Source organism: Salvia splendens, chromosome 16, assembly GCF_004379255.2.
Source record: "Salvia splendens isolate huo1 chromosome 16, SspV2, whole genome shotgun sequence".
NCBI classification, from domain to species: Eukaryota; Viridiplantae; Streptophyta; class Magnoliopsida; order Lamiales; family Lamiaceae; genus Salvia; species Salvia splendens.
The window spans coordinates 17,543,166-17,559,756 of record NC_056047.1 but is presented as its reverse complement, the minus strand read 5'-3'; positions in this window follow the sequence as shown (position 1 = coordinate 17,559,756).

Sequence of the window (16,591 nt, the reverse complement as noted above, 5' to 3'; positions counted from 1 at the left end):
GAAGATTATTACAACCATGAACTGTAACTTCTTAGAAAGTGAGTATTTCTATCACACCCAAATTCGGGGTCAGGGGGAGAGTGTTCCAAGCCAGGGGGAGAGTGTTCGACCCCTTCATTGGGATGTGCCACAATTAGGCAACTCTGAGGTGGAGCCAACAGAGCAAGCTAGTGTCATCGCCGAGCAGATCACGTCCACTGTGGAGCCTCCTCAGTCGCCATTGCCTGAACCAGATCCTCCTCCAGTGATATCTGAGGTAATTCCCGAAACTAGCTCAGAAAATACAGTTATTGGTTCTAACCAACCTGATGCAGAGGAAGGAGAAAATGCAGCAATTGATGGTGATACTGGGCGGTATATCTTACCTCCTAGAAGCACCCGTGGGGTGCCTCCTAAACGATACAGTCCAGAAAGAACCAACTCAAGGAGTCGGTACCCTATGGCAAATCTGGCTAAAGCAAACTTGAGTGAAATGGCCAGGGCATTTGAAGCTGCTCTTTATGAGGAAGAAGAGCTCCCTAGAACGGCAGAAGAAGCTATGAAAGTTGCCCACTGGAGGGAGGCAATGTTGGTGGAGATGAGGGCCCTGATAAAAAACAAGACTTGGGAAGTATGTTTGAAACCAGATGGGGTCAAGACTGTAGGATGCAGATGGGTCTTTACTATTAAGAGAAGACCAGATGGATCGATCGAAAGGTATAAGGCAAGATTGGTAGCTAAGGGATATACTCAGACATATGGAGTCGACTATGCTGAGACTTTCTCCCCGGTGGCAAGGATGAGTACTATTCGAGTACTATTCTCCATAGCGGCGAACAGGGAATGGCCCCTACACCAATTTGATGTGACAAATGCCTTTTTACATGGGGAGCTGTCCAAACCAATCTACATGGAGGCACCACCTGGTTTCTCTGGCCAGTTTGAAGGAGGAAAGGTTTGCAAACTTAAGAAGACATTGTATGGGCTGAAACAATCCCCTAGGGCATGGTTTGGGAGGTTCACGGAGGTAATGAAAAAGTATGGATACAAGCAAAGCAACTCCGACCATACTCTGTTCCTAAAAAGGAGAGAAGAAAAAATTACGTGTCTGATCATTTATGTAGATGATATGATCCTCACGGGTGATGATGAGGATGAGATTAAGCAGTTGAAGAAGAATCTCTTTGCAGAATTCCAAATGAAGGACCTTGGATTACTTAAATACTTTCTGGGAATTGAAGTACTAAGGTCGAAGAAGGGAATCTTTATCAGCCAGCGAAAATATGTACTTGATCTGTTGGCAGAAACTGGGATGCTAGACTGCAAACCAGCTGATACTCCTATGGCACAGAATCACGGTTTGCAGATAATTGAAGGAGCGGAGTCTACTCATCGCACAAGGTACCAGCGTCTAGTTGGGAAATTAATCTACTTGTCTCACACCAGACCCGATATTGCATATGCTGTTGGAGTGGTCAGTCAGTTCATGCACGCACCCCAAGCAGCTCACTGGGAGGCGGCTCTTAGGATTGTAAGATACCTAAAGGGGACGCCAGGACATGGAGTGATGTTCGAAAATCATGGACACTTGGAGATCCATGGTTTCACAGATGCAGACTGGGCAGGAAACCCAAATGACAGAAAGTCGACCGCAGGGTACTTCACCTTTATTGGAGGGAATCTTGTTACGTGGCGGAGCAAGAAGCAAAAGGTGGTTGCCCGGTCTAGTGCAGAAGCTGAGTTTCGAGGAATCAAGAGTGGTCTGACTGAGATTTTATGGCTGAAGAAGCTAATGACAGAGCTAAGCCTAAAGTCACAAAAGTCGTGTAAGTTGTTCTGTGACAACAAAGCGGCAATCAGTATATCTGAAAACCCTGTCCAGCACGATCGGACAAAGCATGTCGATGTGGATAGGCACTTCATTAAAGACAACATAGAAGCCAAGATAGTAGAGCTCCCGTTTGTGAGATCTGAATACCAACTGGCCGATATTCTGACTAAGGCTGTGGATTCAAGAAGCTTCCGCGAAGTATTGAGCAAGTTAAGAATGAGTGATCTCATTACTTAACTTGAGGGGGAGTGTTGGAAAAAAATCAATTAGAATCATGTATTTAAGGAGAATTACCATGTGATTAGGAAATTAATTGGAAAGGATCCTTACCATATTTAGCCATTGTTGAACCTATTTAAAGGGGTGTAAATTAGAATGTAAATCATAAGAGTGAATGTAAATTAGATATGTAATCATAGCGCTGCACTTTTTGGAGAAAATCAATGTATACGTGTTTTCTCCTAACATGTAATCATTATTCTTGCATATAATAATTACATAAATAATCATTGCCTTACGTGAATTTACATTCCAAGTCGGCAATTCAAGAATTTCGCTGCGATACCGCGTTGATACAGCAGCGACGGCAGTTCTTGGCTGCCGGAGGCGTCAGACAGCAGCCGATGAGACGAGCTACACTGTCACAGCAGCGTCGGCGGGTGCGGTAGCGACGTCGCAGCAGCGACGACGATGTACCCGCAGTGACAGCTGCGTGAGACTGAAAGAAAGCAGCGACTGGGCTTGTGTGCTGGTAGAGACTGCTCATCTGGTGGAGCGCAACGGCTGCGGATTTCCGGGCAGCAGCAGAAACGGCACGGACAGCAGCGACAGTCCGTTTCTGACAGCGGCGGCGACCGGAGTTTAGCCTGCCCAAGCTTGAGGGCTGGGCTGTCTCGACGGGGCGCTGGCAGCAACGGTGATGACGCAGCAGCGGCTTCGTGTTGGGGCTGTTATGAGGATTGGGGCAAAACTGCACAATCAGTCAAGCTCGGTGTTAGCCGAGCTTAATCGTGCTCGGCAGGGACTGATATACTGTTAGGTGATTGATTGAAGCTCGGTGTTAGCCGAGCTTAATCGTGCTCGGTGATTAGCCGAGCTTGCAGGTGCTCGGTATTAGCCGAACTTAGTCGAGTTCGGTGTTGGCCGTTGTTATTAACTGATGCATAGACAAACGTGAGCCGTCGGATGCGATTAGTTAGTTAGCTTAAATGACAGCCGTTGGATTTGTTTTGGTTGTTAGATTAGTGTTAGTCAAATAGAGTGAATAACCGAGCTGTGCAAGCGGAGTGAGAAAAAGTTTTTTCATCCATCAGTTTGTAATCTTCCACAAGAAATTGAATACAAGATTTCCATTAATTCTCCGAGAGTTGTTCTTAGCTTTATTCATTTTCATATCGAGTGTTTGTTCTTCTTGTTCCGGAATCGATCTTGTTGTGATAGCAAGATTGAGTCGCGTATTTGATAACATTACAAATTGGCGCCGTCTGTGGGAAAACGAAGAAGGACGACGCATTCAACAATGTCTACCACGAAGTTCGACGTTGAGCGGTTCACCGGCGAAAATGATTTCGGCCTGTGGAGATTGAAAATGAAAGCTGTTCTTATGCAGCAAGGAGTCTGGGATTATGTCAAATCCAAGGCGGATGAGGAGGAGATTCAAGGAATGGATGCGGCGAAATCTCAAGAACTGGAATACAAGGCGTATAGCTCGATTGTCTTGTGCCTCAGCGATAGAGTCTTGAGGGAGGTTCAAAAGGAAGATGATGCCGCAGGAGTTTGGGAGAAGTTAGAGAAAATCTATATGGAGAAGTCGATCTCAAATAGATTGCATCTCAAACAAAGGTTATTCAATTTCAAGTTTTCTGACTCCAAGAACTTAGCAGATCAATTAGAAGATTTTTGCAAGTGCATAGATGATCTTGAGAGTGTGGATGATGCCATGAAAGATGAGGATAAAGCTTTGATGTTATTGAATGCTCTGCCTCAGAGTTTTGAGCAATTCAAAGACTCAATACTTCTTGGAAGGGATTCGAAGGTGACTTTAGAGGAGGTATATTCTGCATTAAAGCTGAAGGGAATGCAGAAATCTGTCAGCAAGCAAATCGATCAAGCTGCTGAAAGCCTTAATGTGAAGACTGCATCAAAGAAACAATTCAAATTCAAGAAACCCTCATCTGATAAATGGAGACCACGGGGTGCGAAGGAAGGTGATCAGAAGGAGTCAAGAAGTTGTTTTTGGTGTAAGAAACCAGGACACATCAAGCAAAATTGCTTTGCTTGGAAGAAAAGACAAGCTGAAAATCACAAAGAAGATGGTACAGCAGCTATCACTGAGGAAATTGAAGAGGCAAGAGCTCTCAATGTGGTGGAGGATAGTCCATTATCAAGGCTGTGGATCATGGATTCAGGTTGCAGTTTCCATATGTCCTCCAACCTTGACTGGTTCCAAGATTTAAAGGAATCTGAAGGCTCGGTGTTGCTAGGAGATGATCATGTGTGTGATGTAAGGGGTGTTGGGAACATATGCTTGAGGATGGAAGATGGATCACTGCGAAAGCTTACTGATGTAAGGTACATCCCATCCATCAAGAGAAATTTGATCTCATTGGGACTTCTTGAGAAGATAGGTTATAGATTGACCCTTTATGGTGGAGAAATGCTTGTTACAAAGGATGGCCAGATGATTATGAGAGCTATCAGAAGTAATGTACTCTATTATCTACAAGCTGAGCCTATTGATGGTTCTGCAAATTCAACTCAACAAACCATCAATTGGCATACAAGGCTCGGGCATGTAGGAGTTGCTGGGATGATGCAGTTGGTGAAACAAGGCATAATTCAGATGTCTGAGTCTGATGTACAAAGACACATTGGATCTTGTGAGGAGTGCATACTTGGTAAGAGCAAAAAACTGCCATATGGAGTGGGCAAGCACACATCGAAAGAGCCTCTCCAATATGTTCACAGTGACATATGGGGACCTACACCAGTGAATAGCCTTGGAGGAGGCAGGTATTTCTTATCCTTTGTTGATGATTTTTCAAGGAAGGTTTGGATAGTAATAATGAAAGACAAGTCAGAAACATTCCAGATGTTTCAAGAATGGTGTGTAGGTGTTGAGTTGGAGAAAGGAAAGCCATTGAGGTGTCTTAGGACTGACAACGGGCTTGAGTTCTTGTCCCATGAATTTGATGGATTCTGTAAAGATAAGGGGATAAAGAGGCACAGAACAGTCCCTCACAACCCACAACAAAATGGGGTTGCTGAGAGGATCAATAGAACCATTCTTGAAAGGGTGAGGTGCATGTTAATAGCGTCTGGAATGTCTAAACCATTTTGGGGTGAAGCAGCCTCTACTGCTGTTGTTTTGATCAATAAATGTCCTTCAGCTGCCATTGAAAATCAGACCCCAGACAGCAAATGGTATGGATCTTATGGGGATTATTCAAAACTGAGGCCATTTGGGTGTAGAGCTTATGCTCACATAAAGCAAGGTAAATTGGAACCTAGAGCTCTCAGGTGTGTAATGATTGGGTATCAGATGGGAGTCAGTGGGTACAGGCTGTGGTGCTGTGAGGAAGGAAACAAGAAAGTGGTGGTTAGCAGAGATGTGATCTTCAAAGAATCTGAAATGCCTTTCCTCAACAAGGATAATCAGAAAGTTCATTTTGAGGTGGAGAACCAGAGAGTAACTACAGATGTAACTCAGACTGATCTAAATGCTACATCTGATGTCAGTGGTGGTGGAGCTTCTGGAATGCAAGCTGAAATCAGAACACCAGAGAGAGTGATTGCTAGAAACAGAGCAAAGAGGAATATTAAGCTCCCTTCTAGATTTAATGATTATGACATGATGCACTATGCACTGGCAGTGGCTGAACAGATGGATTACCATGAACCTTCATCTTATAAAGAAGCAATCAGAAGCCCTGAAAAGGATCAGTGGTTGTTAGCTATGCAAGAGGAGATTGATAGCTTGTATAAAAACCACACATGGATCTTGGTACTGAGGCCTACTGATCAGAAAACAGTAGGGTGCAAATGGATTTACAAAAAGAAGGTTGAGGCCTTCAACAACAACCATATCAGGTTCAAAGCAAGGTTGGTGGCTAAGGGGTTCACACAGAGGGAGGGTGTGGATTACAATGAAATTTTCTCACCTGTTGTCAAACACAGCTCCATCAGGCTATTACTTGCTATAGTTGCTCAAAGAGATTGGGAATTGCAACAACTTGATGTTAAAACTGCTTTTCTCCATGGTGAACTTGAAGAAAAAATATACATGGAGCAACCACCTGGTTTTGTGAAGCCAGGAGATGAAAAGAAAGTGTGTTTGCTAAAAAGAAGTCTCTATGGTCTCAAACAAAGCTCAAGGCAGTGGTACCTGAGGTTCAATGTGTTCATGCAGAAGATTGCGTTTGAAAAATCTTTGTATGATCACTGTGTGTTCATCAAGAGAAAAGGTGGAGTTGCTGTAGCATATCTACTGTTATATGTAGATGATATGCTGATCTCTGCAGAGCATAAGGAAGAGGTGGAGTTAGTGAAGGCTGATCTGAAATCTGAATTCGATATGAAAGATCTTGGTGATGCCAAGAAGATTCTTGGGATGGAAATTATCAGAGATAGAGATCACAAGCAGATATGGCTGACTCAAAGGGATTATATCAGTAGTGTGATCAAGAAATTCCAGATGGATCATAGCAAACCAGTGAGCATGCCCCTGAGTTCACAGTTCAAGCTCAGCAGCAATCAAAGCCCTAAAGATGATGAACAGAGAAGAGAAATGGATAAGGTCCCATATGCAAACATAGTGGGGAGTATCATGTACACCATGGTGTGTACAAGGCCAGATATCAGCCAGGCAATAAGTGTTGTGAGCAGGTACATGGCTGATCCGGGTATACAGCATTGGCAAGCTTTGAAATGGATATTAAGGTATCTCAATGGCACTCGGGATTATGGCATACTGTTTGATGGAAGTAAGAATTTTGATACACAGCCTCTATTGGGATATTGTGATTCTGATTTTGCAACTAACATTGACACAAGGAAGTCACAATCCGGCTATGTTTTCTGCATGTATGGAGCTGCTGTAAGTTGGAGATCGAGTTTGCAATCTGTGGTGGCACTCTCAACAACTGAGGCAGAATATATTTCCATGGCTGAGGCTGTAAAGGAGAGCATGTGGCTGAAAGGAATCTGCTCGGATTTTGGAGTCGATCAAGAAGCTGTGACTGTATTATGTGATTCAAATAGTGCCATATGTCTATCAAAACATCAGACATTCCATGAGAGGAGCAAGCATGTGGATGTTAAGCTTCATTTTGTGAGGGATGAAGTTGAAATGGGCTCAGTAAAGATTGAGAAAGTAGCTACTGAGCACAATGCTGCTGATATGCTAACAAAGGTGTTACCCGGACTTAAGTTGAAGTATTGCATGGATTTGGTGAATCTGATTCAGCTGGAGTGATTGTGGAAGATGGATATGCTCTGTGGATTGTCCAGTTGTGTCCCAAGGTGGAGATTTGTTATGAGGATTGGGGCAAAACTGCACAATCAGTCAAGCTCGGTGTTAGCCGAGCTTAATCGTGCTCGGCAGGGACTGATATACTGTTAGGTGATTGATTGCAGCTCGGTGTTAGCCGAGCTTAATCGTGCTCGGTGATTAGCCGAGCTTGCAGGTGCTCGGTATTAGCCGAACTTAGTCGAGTTCGGTGTTGGCCGTTGTTATTAACTGATGCATAGACAAACGTGAGCCGTCGGATGCGATTAGTTAGTTAGCTTAAATGACAGCCGTTGGATTTGTTTTGGTTGTTAGATTCGTGTTAGTCAAATAGAGTGAATAACCGAGCTGTGCAAGCGGAGTGAGAAAAAGTTTTTTCATCCATCAGTTTGTAATCTTCCACAAGAAATTGAATACAAGATTTCCATTAATTCTCCGAGAGTTGTTCTTAGCTTTATTCATTTTCATATCGAGTGTTTGTTCTTCTTGTTCCGGAATCGATCTTGTTGTGATAGCAAGATTGAGTCGCGTATTTGATAACATTACAGGGGCAGCAGCGGCTGCGTAAGCGACGTCACAGCGGTGACGACGACGCAGCGGCAGCGACGGAGACGGGGCAGCGGTGGCCGTGGATTCAGTGGGAGTCCAGCCGAGCCATATTAGGGTTTTGTCCTATGCGCGACGCTCGCGCGGGTGGGACCCGCGCGACGTTGCATCGCCTCGTTCCGTGACTTCGATTTCCAAAAATTGATTAGGGTTTTTCCTTGGATTCAATTTTGGAAATAATTCAAGATAAATATGAGAATAAGATTTGAATATATCTTTTGTGGATTTTATATATTATATAAGATTTGATTTTGTATTAAATCATGGATTAATTAGATTCTTTCCTTATTTAATGGATTTATATGGATTTTTATTCCTAGATGAATCCTAGTTACATTTGGAAAATAATAATCTAATTTTTATCTATATCCTATGGATTTATTCCTAGACAAATCCTAGTTGGATTTAGATAATGATAATATTATTTTATTCTTATCCTGTGAATTTATATGAATTTATTCATAGATAAATTCTAGATGGATTTGGATAGTGATAATATAATATTTTATTCTTATCTTATAGATTTATGTGGATTTATTCCTAGATAAATCTTAGATAGATATAAATAATTATATAATATTATCTAATTCTTTGAATTTTTATGGATTTACTCCAAGAATAAATCCTAGATGGATTAGGATTAATATTTATATTAATTTATTTTATCATATGGATTTGAATAGATTTAATTCTATTAAGACAAATCTTAGATGGATTAGAATAAATATTAATCCAAGTTATCCTTATCTTTTGGATTTATATCCAAGATAGATTAGGATAAAGACAATATATAAGAAAATCCTTATTTAATTGGATTTAGATAAATTAATTTATCGAAAAAATCCTAAGTAATGTCTAATATATTCTAGATGTCTATTCTAAATAGAATTAAGATTTGTATAAATCTTGGTTAATTGGATTTTATTTATAGTATGGATTATGATGGAATCGTTTCTATCTAGTAATATCCTAGAACGATTTAAATAATGATAATCCTAGATAACGTTATCTTGAATTGAAGGATTTGATTTTATCGAAATAAAATCTAGAATGATCCTAAATGAAATTAGATGGTTAATACTATCTTGATAAATCCTAAATGATTAAGGATAATAATTATCCAATATAAAATATAATTATTTAATTGATTGTCCCTTGACTAGATTAAATAATTATCATTAATTATCCAGTGTGTTTAAATGCCATGCATTAAATGGATTTATCTGTTTATTTGGTGTTTATCTTTGTAAGTGGATTATCTGCTTTATCTGCTTATGTGATAATTATGCAAAAACCATATAAAATATTTAAGCGATAATTACAACAAGTGCGTTGTATATGGTCTCCATCAATTGGTCTGCAATTTATGAAGCTTTTTTCTAATATTATCGCCACTTGTTCTGTGGGGACAATAATCCTAAGAATATAGCGAGTTCATGAGGGCGGATTTCTCGAAAATAAATAGTATGAACTAGAATGTGGTTTCCAATATTATAGCCACCTGCTATGTGGGGACAATAATCCTAAGAAACTGCGAGATTCAGAAGTTCACACAGAATTTATGAGATAGCTTGATCTTGTTAGCAGCACATGAGCATTGTTATGGGAGTGTGTTGTAGAAATGAGACTCTGTAATGCTAAATTCGGTGGTCTTGCTTAGGCAACATTAGGCGGCCATGCCACTCTGTGGTCTCTAGACTATTCGTCGGTGTTGTGACCAGTAAAATTGTAAGATTTTAATGCGTATTGACTTCCTCTAGAGGGTACAAAATTTTAATTTTACAGTTGCAAGATACATAATTGTTTTGTGGTTATTTGCGATTATGTATTAAGCATAAGTATGTGATAATAAGTTTATATGCCAAATCTTCATTATGTCATTCATATTTTTTCTGCGATCCTTAAAGAAATGAACTCGAATGCCAAAATTATGTAGACTGGAAATTAAAATGGATAAGATTCTCATCGCTAAAACTTGGAGTTTATACTCAATGATTCATGTCCTCCATTTTCTCGACATAATTCCACGAAGATTGTTCGAGAATGCTTTTTGCATGTACTTGACAAGTTGTTTAAGGAATAAGGTCAAGCTATTTTCTATTAAGTAGCACGATAAGTCTTGGTTAGTGACGATGAAAGATGGATATCAATAGAATCTGTCAAGATGATTCGATTGGAATATCCTAAAGGGACAGAATATTTTGAGGAATATTTTGATCACTCAAATAGTTTCTGACGCAAGTCATCGCCTGGAGTAATAAGAAATGACTAAAAGAAGGTTTAACCGAAAAGTAGAAAATCTTCAGAATATTAGTCGTTATATTACTGTTAGAGGAAAGTAACATGACAGATGACGAATTCGTATAGGCTACATTTTTCCTAAGTCCTAGTTCATTTGAACAAAAGACTAGATATGGAAATGAGAGAGCCTGAATTGTCATCAAAATTTATTTAAAGCGAGTGAAGATGTTTTGTAAGTTGGATTGACCTTTTTTAAAGAAGGACAATGGCTTACATGACAATGCAACTTCTAAGTAAGAGATCTTGATCCAGTTAAGTTTTTGTTGCAGTGGGAGCTGTTTATGCTCAATTATTGTTTTATGGTTGATGTTTAAGGCATCATAGTATTGAGACAATATAGATGCAACAAGATTGAGTATTAAACAACACATCAACTTCTTAAACAATGAATGATAAAGTATTTATGGCTCTTAGTCTTAAGGCCAAGAAAATACTTAGTTATTGTTCAAACTGATCTAGACTATCAAGATTTTAACAATTTGTTAAATAGCTTGAATGTCGATATTCAGAATACTTATAGAAGTGCAACGTAGAAAGACTAGCAAGTCTCAATGGTTTACACCAATAAGGAGACGAGCAAAGCGTTATGATCAGTAGTGGGAGTCTAATCTCCATTAACGAATCCAAGCATTCTTTCAAAGAATGGTATAGTTATGTAAGAAGGAATCGAAGTCTTTCTAAGACAAGTTTGATCAAGTGATGAGTTGTACTCATGAAAATCTTATCATTGATGGGATAAGCGTTAGATATATCGAGATACACCTTAAAGAAACTACCATCATCAGTACCTTCTACAAAACACGAGTTGTGGACTAGAGCGACTCTAGTCTAGCACATCTCAAGGTGTAATGTTGTTCCAACGCATGTTGGAAAGATATCTAAGTAATTAGAGTTGAGTACTGAGGTATGTTTTAAGGTTGTCCCAAATGATGTAAGATTATAAGTTATGTAATCTTCAAAGATATAATTCTTGTATGAAGATCAAGAAAGGAACTAAAAGCCTAACAGTGTGATAACTCTCAGGACAGAGAGATATCGAATTTTCCAGGTTACCAAGGACTCATACCATTAGAAATTTGCACTAATAAAATCAAATTCAGAACCTAAGATTGTAAGAACCATGTCGTAGTGGGAGCGTTCCTAAGGAACATAACAAGTTCATGGGTCTAAGAGTGTCGTAAGACTCAGTCTTAGACTAACTTGAACATAATCCCTTTAACTACAATGTGGAATTAGTTCATTTGGATATTCGTCCTTGAAAAGGTGATAGATTCAAAACTACAATCTTAGATAAACAACATGTTTTACAAGACTTGGAATACTACCTACAGGTTGTGTCAGTCAGTGGGAGCTAGTACATTTGCAAGTGTAAATGTGGATCTCAAATGGCTGGACAATGACAATGGGCTATGCCCAAAGAGAAATATCATCTTCTCGCTGTCGTTGTGCCAAGATTTGTTCGATCCTACTGTCTATCAGGACTTACATAATTAGAATGTATGTATTATGATTGTCAAGACAGCTTTCTATTAATAGAAGTCTTGAGGAAATCATCTACATGGAACATCCTAATAGGTATGTAATAAAGGGCAAGAAACACATGATTGGAAGCTTATGAAGACCTTTGTGGTCTTAGGTATGCATCTAAATCAGAGTATGTGTTTTAGCGAGATTGTCAAATCTTTCGAATTTGACATGTTCCCTTAAATGTGTTGTAAGCACAAGGAAGTTGAAAGTGCATTAAATATGGTATTATTGATACTCTACGATGATGAAATCTACAAAAGTTGCAAACAACTAAGATTGGTATCTAGCGTAGGAAACTGGTTGTCTACCCAGTTTAAGATAAAGGATTTAAGAGAAACTAATTACATTCTAAGCATCTAAGTCTTTAAGATTGCTAGAAAGAATGTTGAGATTCTCTTAGGAATCATATATCTATACATTGCTTGGAACATTTTAGCATTAGAATTTCGGTTTTTACCTTTCACGATGGAATTGTCTTGTCTCTAGTCAAGTGTCGTTTGACGCTTAGTGAGAACAATAATTATGAGACTAGTTTTGGAGATAGATGTCTCATGTATGCTATGATGTGTACTAAGTTTGATATTAGTTGTGCTTTTGCATAGCAAGTGTATATCATATTAACCATGGCGAAGGACTTTGATTGATGTAATGGATATACCATAGTACTTGAGAAAGACTAATTGCTATATTCTAGTTTACCAGTCATTCATGTAATGTCCTTGGGGTTACACTGACTTAGTCTTATGACTGATCAGTGATCGAGTAAGTCATCCTCATTATATGTGCTTACATTAGGAGTATACTCCTAGTAGCTTTGATCGTAAGTTTGAGTATGCCTATGAGTATTTTACTCTAGCAAAGGCTAACTCAAGAGGAACACGAGATCATAAGCTAAGCAATCACATAGAGAGATGAAATTAATTAAAGATCAAGTACGCAGCCAAGACATAGTGGTGCAAAAGATATTATCAGAGAACAACCAAGCAGATTTTTCACAGAAATTGCCTTTGTGGGAACATGTTTCAAACATGATGTGAAATGAATGGTAGTTCAATATATCTAGCTCCAAGACTTGCTTTGTGTATAAGTGGGAGAGTTTTTGGCAGTGGGTATACTCGAAAGCATGTTTTGAGTATAAGTGGGAGATTGTTAGGTTTAGTATACTGAAAAGCATATTTCGAGCGAGTTCGCACGAATAGAATCTTGCTTGTGTACGGAAAAACTCTACAATCTACTTTTGACCCGATTCAGTATTATTCGAGCATTTCGCACGAATAGAATCAGTATATTATTACATTGTGTTTGCTTGTGCGTTTATAAGATGTTTTATAAATATTTAAATGCATAAGAAGTAAACAAAGCCTAAGTCTTTTGCTTAGTAGACTGGTTGTGGGCGTCGTCCACTTTAAGGTAACTACAGTCGGTTCTATGCAATGCTTTGCAAAAGAAAAAGAAGAATTTCACAACCTAGATAGGCTTTGGCTACCTATCGTGAAAGGTTGCAATGTCAGTCCGATTATTTCTAAGTCTTATTGAAATAAGATGACGTTGGTGTGGTATAGCACTGAATGGATCTAACAGCAAGACGAGTCTTTATGCTATCTACTGAAAGACGAGGTCTTGATAAATATCTATTTCTTAATCTACATACGTTAGCATTGAGCATACGATATTGAGTATCTACTACTTTGACTTACCAAAGGTGCGGGTTTTTCGTCACCCAACGATCCAGGTATATTGGGTAGTGGTGATCATTATCTAGCGGTGCTAGGATTGCTATTATGTTGAATCGTGCGCGAGGTGAGTCTTGTTTGATAATGTCCTCAAGAGGAGCTTGAACAAGGTTTTATTATTCGGAAACTGGCCAGTTGGAATTTAATAATTCCATGAATAATAAATAAGTGTTTCTTGCTAAGTCCACTCTTGGAATTAATAAGATGTTAATTAATTAAGTCCATAGCAGACTTTAATTAATTAATGGACATTTCTATCTTAAGCGCGGGAAATAAATAATAAACAAAGTGGAAACCCGGATTACTTGTAATTTCGGATTTGGAGAGGGAGTTCAATATTACGTCTGTAGTGGCTGCTCGTAATATTCCAATATAAGCTTGTATTAAATTGTGAGTTCAATTTAATTAGTAAAAAGCTAATTGGGGGAGCTCATATCCAAAGCCTTCCATATATCCCTGATTGGGCCCAATATGAACTATTATAAATAGGAGAATAAGAGAGACAGAAAAATCAATTATTTTCATCATGAAATTTCGCCCACTCTATTTTGGAGAAGGGGACGATTTTTCTAGTGATTTTCTCCTCCGTGAGTTTTTCAGCTCCTCCTCTGTGAAAAAGTTCTGTCTTCTTTATTCGAGTCCTAGTGTTTCGATAAGATCAGCCCACACTGATTTCGGAATACAGTTCAGGACACCAGTCAGAAGATCCGTGGTCTAGTATTGAAGATCATCGTGGAGAAGGCGCAAGCAATCGACGATTCTTTGGAGAATCAAATCGGTAACTCTAAACCGTAGAATTCATGTTTAGGATTTATATTCTATGAGCATAAATTATTTGCATTCTAGCATGCAATTCTGTGTTAACATGTGAATAGATTAATCCCGTAATCGGTCAAATAGATCCCACGTCTGATTTATTTGTTTTGTACAAGTCTTCCGCTGTGCAAGGGGCTCCAAACCCCAACACGTTTACCGTACCGCTTTTGTCGGTATACCGCAATTGCGGTATACTGAAAAGTCGGTATACCAAAATTTAGATATCGTTACCGTACTGCTTTTGTCGGTATTCCGTACCGTGATTTCGGTATACCGCAATATGCGGTATACCGCGGTATACTGTGATTTCCGGTATATACCGCAATTGCGATATATACCGTATTTGCGGTATATACCGTAAATTTGCGGTATATACCGCAATTGCGGTATAACGCGGTATACCGCGGTATATACAAAATGCATACCTTTACCGTACCTAAAACTGTCGGTACGGTATGATACCGTACCGAAAAAGTACGATATACCGAAAATTCGATATTTTCAGTATTTTCTCAGTACGGTAAGTGCGGTATTTCGGTATTTCAGTATATTTTCCCAGCCCTAATACAAACACAATGCATGTATTGAAGATGTTTAAACTATCAAATAATGAGGAGTACCAAATCTCTTTATTAGTATTTAAATTCATAGTGGTTTAAATAAGAAATTATTATAAAATAGTTGTATCTTAGTGTATGTAAAGGAAAAAAATTGTTGCCGACAGAGTAACTGCCTAGCAAGTAGTATTATTCGACAAAGAATAACTTCAATTATAACGAAATGGGTGGGTGTAATTAAATCTCATATTATTGAGTTTTAAATTATAAAATAAATGACAATAATATGAAAGGTTATATTTAAGTATTAATCGAATGTGATGTGCCTTTCTTGGTCGATATAATTAGTTGGACAACGCTACATTTATTGAGAGGTCCCAGTGAAATTAATTTTTCGAGAGGAAAATGTCAATATTTGTGGAATTTAGAGTTTTAATTTCTACGTTGTTCTTTAGTGAACTGAAAGATTGGATGGATAGAAATAATACCAAGACTCATTATTTATTTGTTTTCTCTTCATAAATATCGCTATTGTAACCTTTTGAACGCTTTATTATTTATCTATTTATCTAAAAGGAGAGTTTTGGTAGTAGTATTTATAAAAATATTATTTTAAATAATTTTTTTTTATTACTTAAAACCATTCTTTTCATTAATGTGATAAATATTTGAAAGGTCAAAACGTCTATATTCATTCAATTTATTAATGTAACCATAATTTGAAAGATCAAAATGTCTATTATTCATTCAATTTTTAATAAATAAAATTCAACTAAAAAATCACTAGAAGAATGCTAACCATCTATCAAACTTCTACTATAAATTTGGCTTTGCTAAAGGCAATCGGTTATGCAAAGAAAGATATCACAGAATAGATATTGTTTATGGAAAGAGTATACATTTATATAAACATCTTTCCACTAGCTGTCTCTAGACAACGGTCAGCATACTAAGAGCATCCGCAATAGCGGTTAGGGCGTGGGGACGTCCCGAAGTAGGACGAGCGCTCATCCGCGACCTAGCACCGTTAACCGATCGCTAGTCCGCTATTGCGCAGACACTGGTCTGCTAGCCAATTTTTTAATAATCTATATTTACAACTCATTGCACTTCATTTTTTTTAATATTTGATAAATACCAACAATTAAAATGAATTAATCGTATTTGTCAATTTGTTTTTTGGCTAGAGCGTCGGCTAGTTCTAGTGCTAGCCTATGTGTGATGTATCTACATGTACAATGTATTCCTTTTGATGTGTATATTTTGTAGTTCAAAAATTTATATATCAACGAATGAGTAAATTTATTACCAGTAGTGTTTTATCGGTAAATATTGTGAGAAAGACAGAGCTTGAAAAAGTTACTACTACCAAACAAGAGTGGATAAAACAACCAGTATAATAATTTATATACTACTACTAGTAGTAGTAGTTAAACATAATTGCATACACTCCCAATTAAACATTAGTATTAGGATCTTTGTACTATACTCCATAGTAAGTGTGGTTCCATGTTTTTATATGATCTCATGATTCTCATCCTTATAATTTGAGTTAAAGCAATGAAGTTGTACTGCTGATAGTAGGCGGATTCCGGCTAATCCTGCTCGACTGGGTTTGCGGATTAAGGCCGAAAGTCTCCCTGCAGATGGCGGAGTTTGAACCCGTGACCTCAAGGTCACCACCTGCGACCCATTGGTTTAGTTCAGATATTTTGAATGTAAATGTTGTGATTTC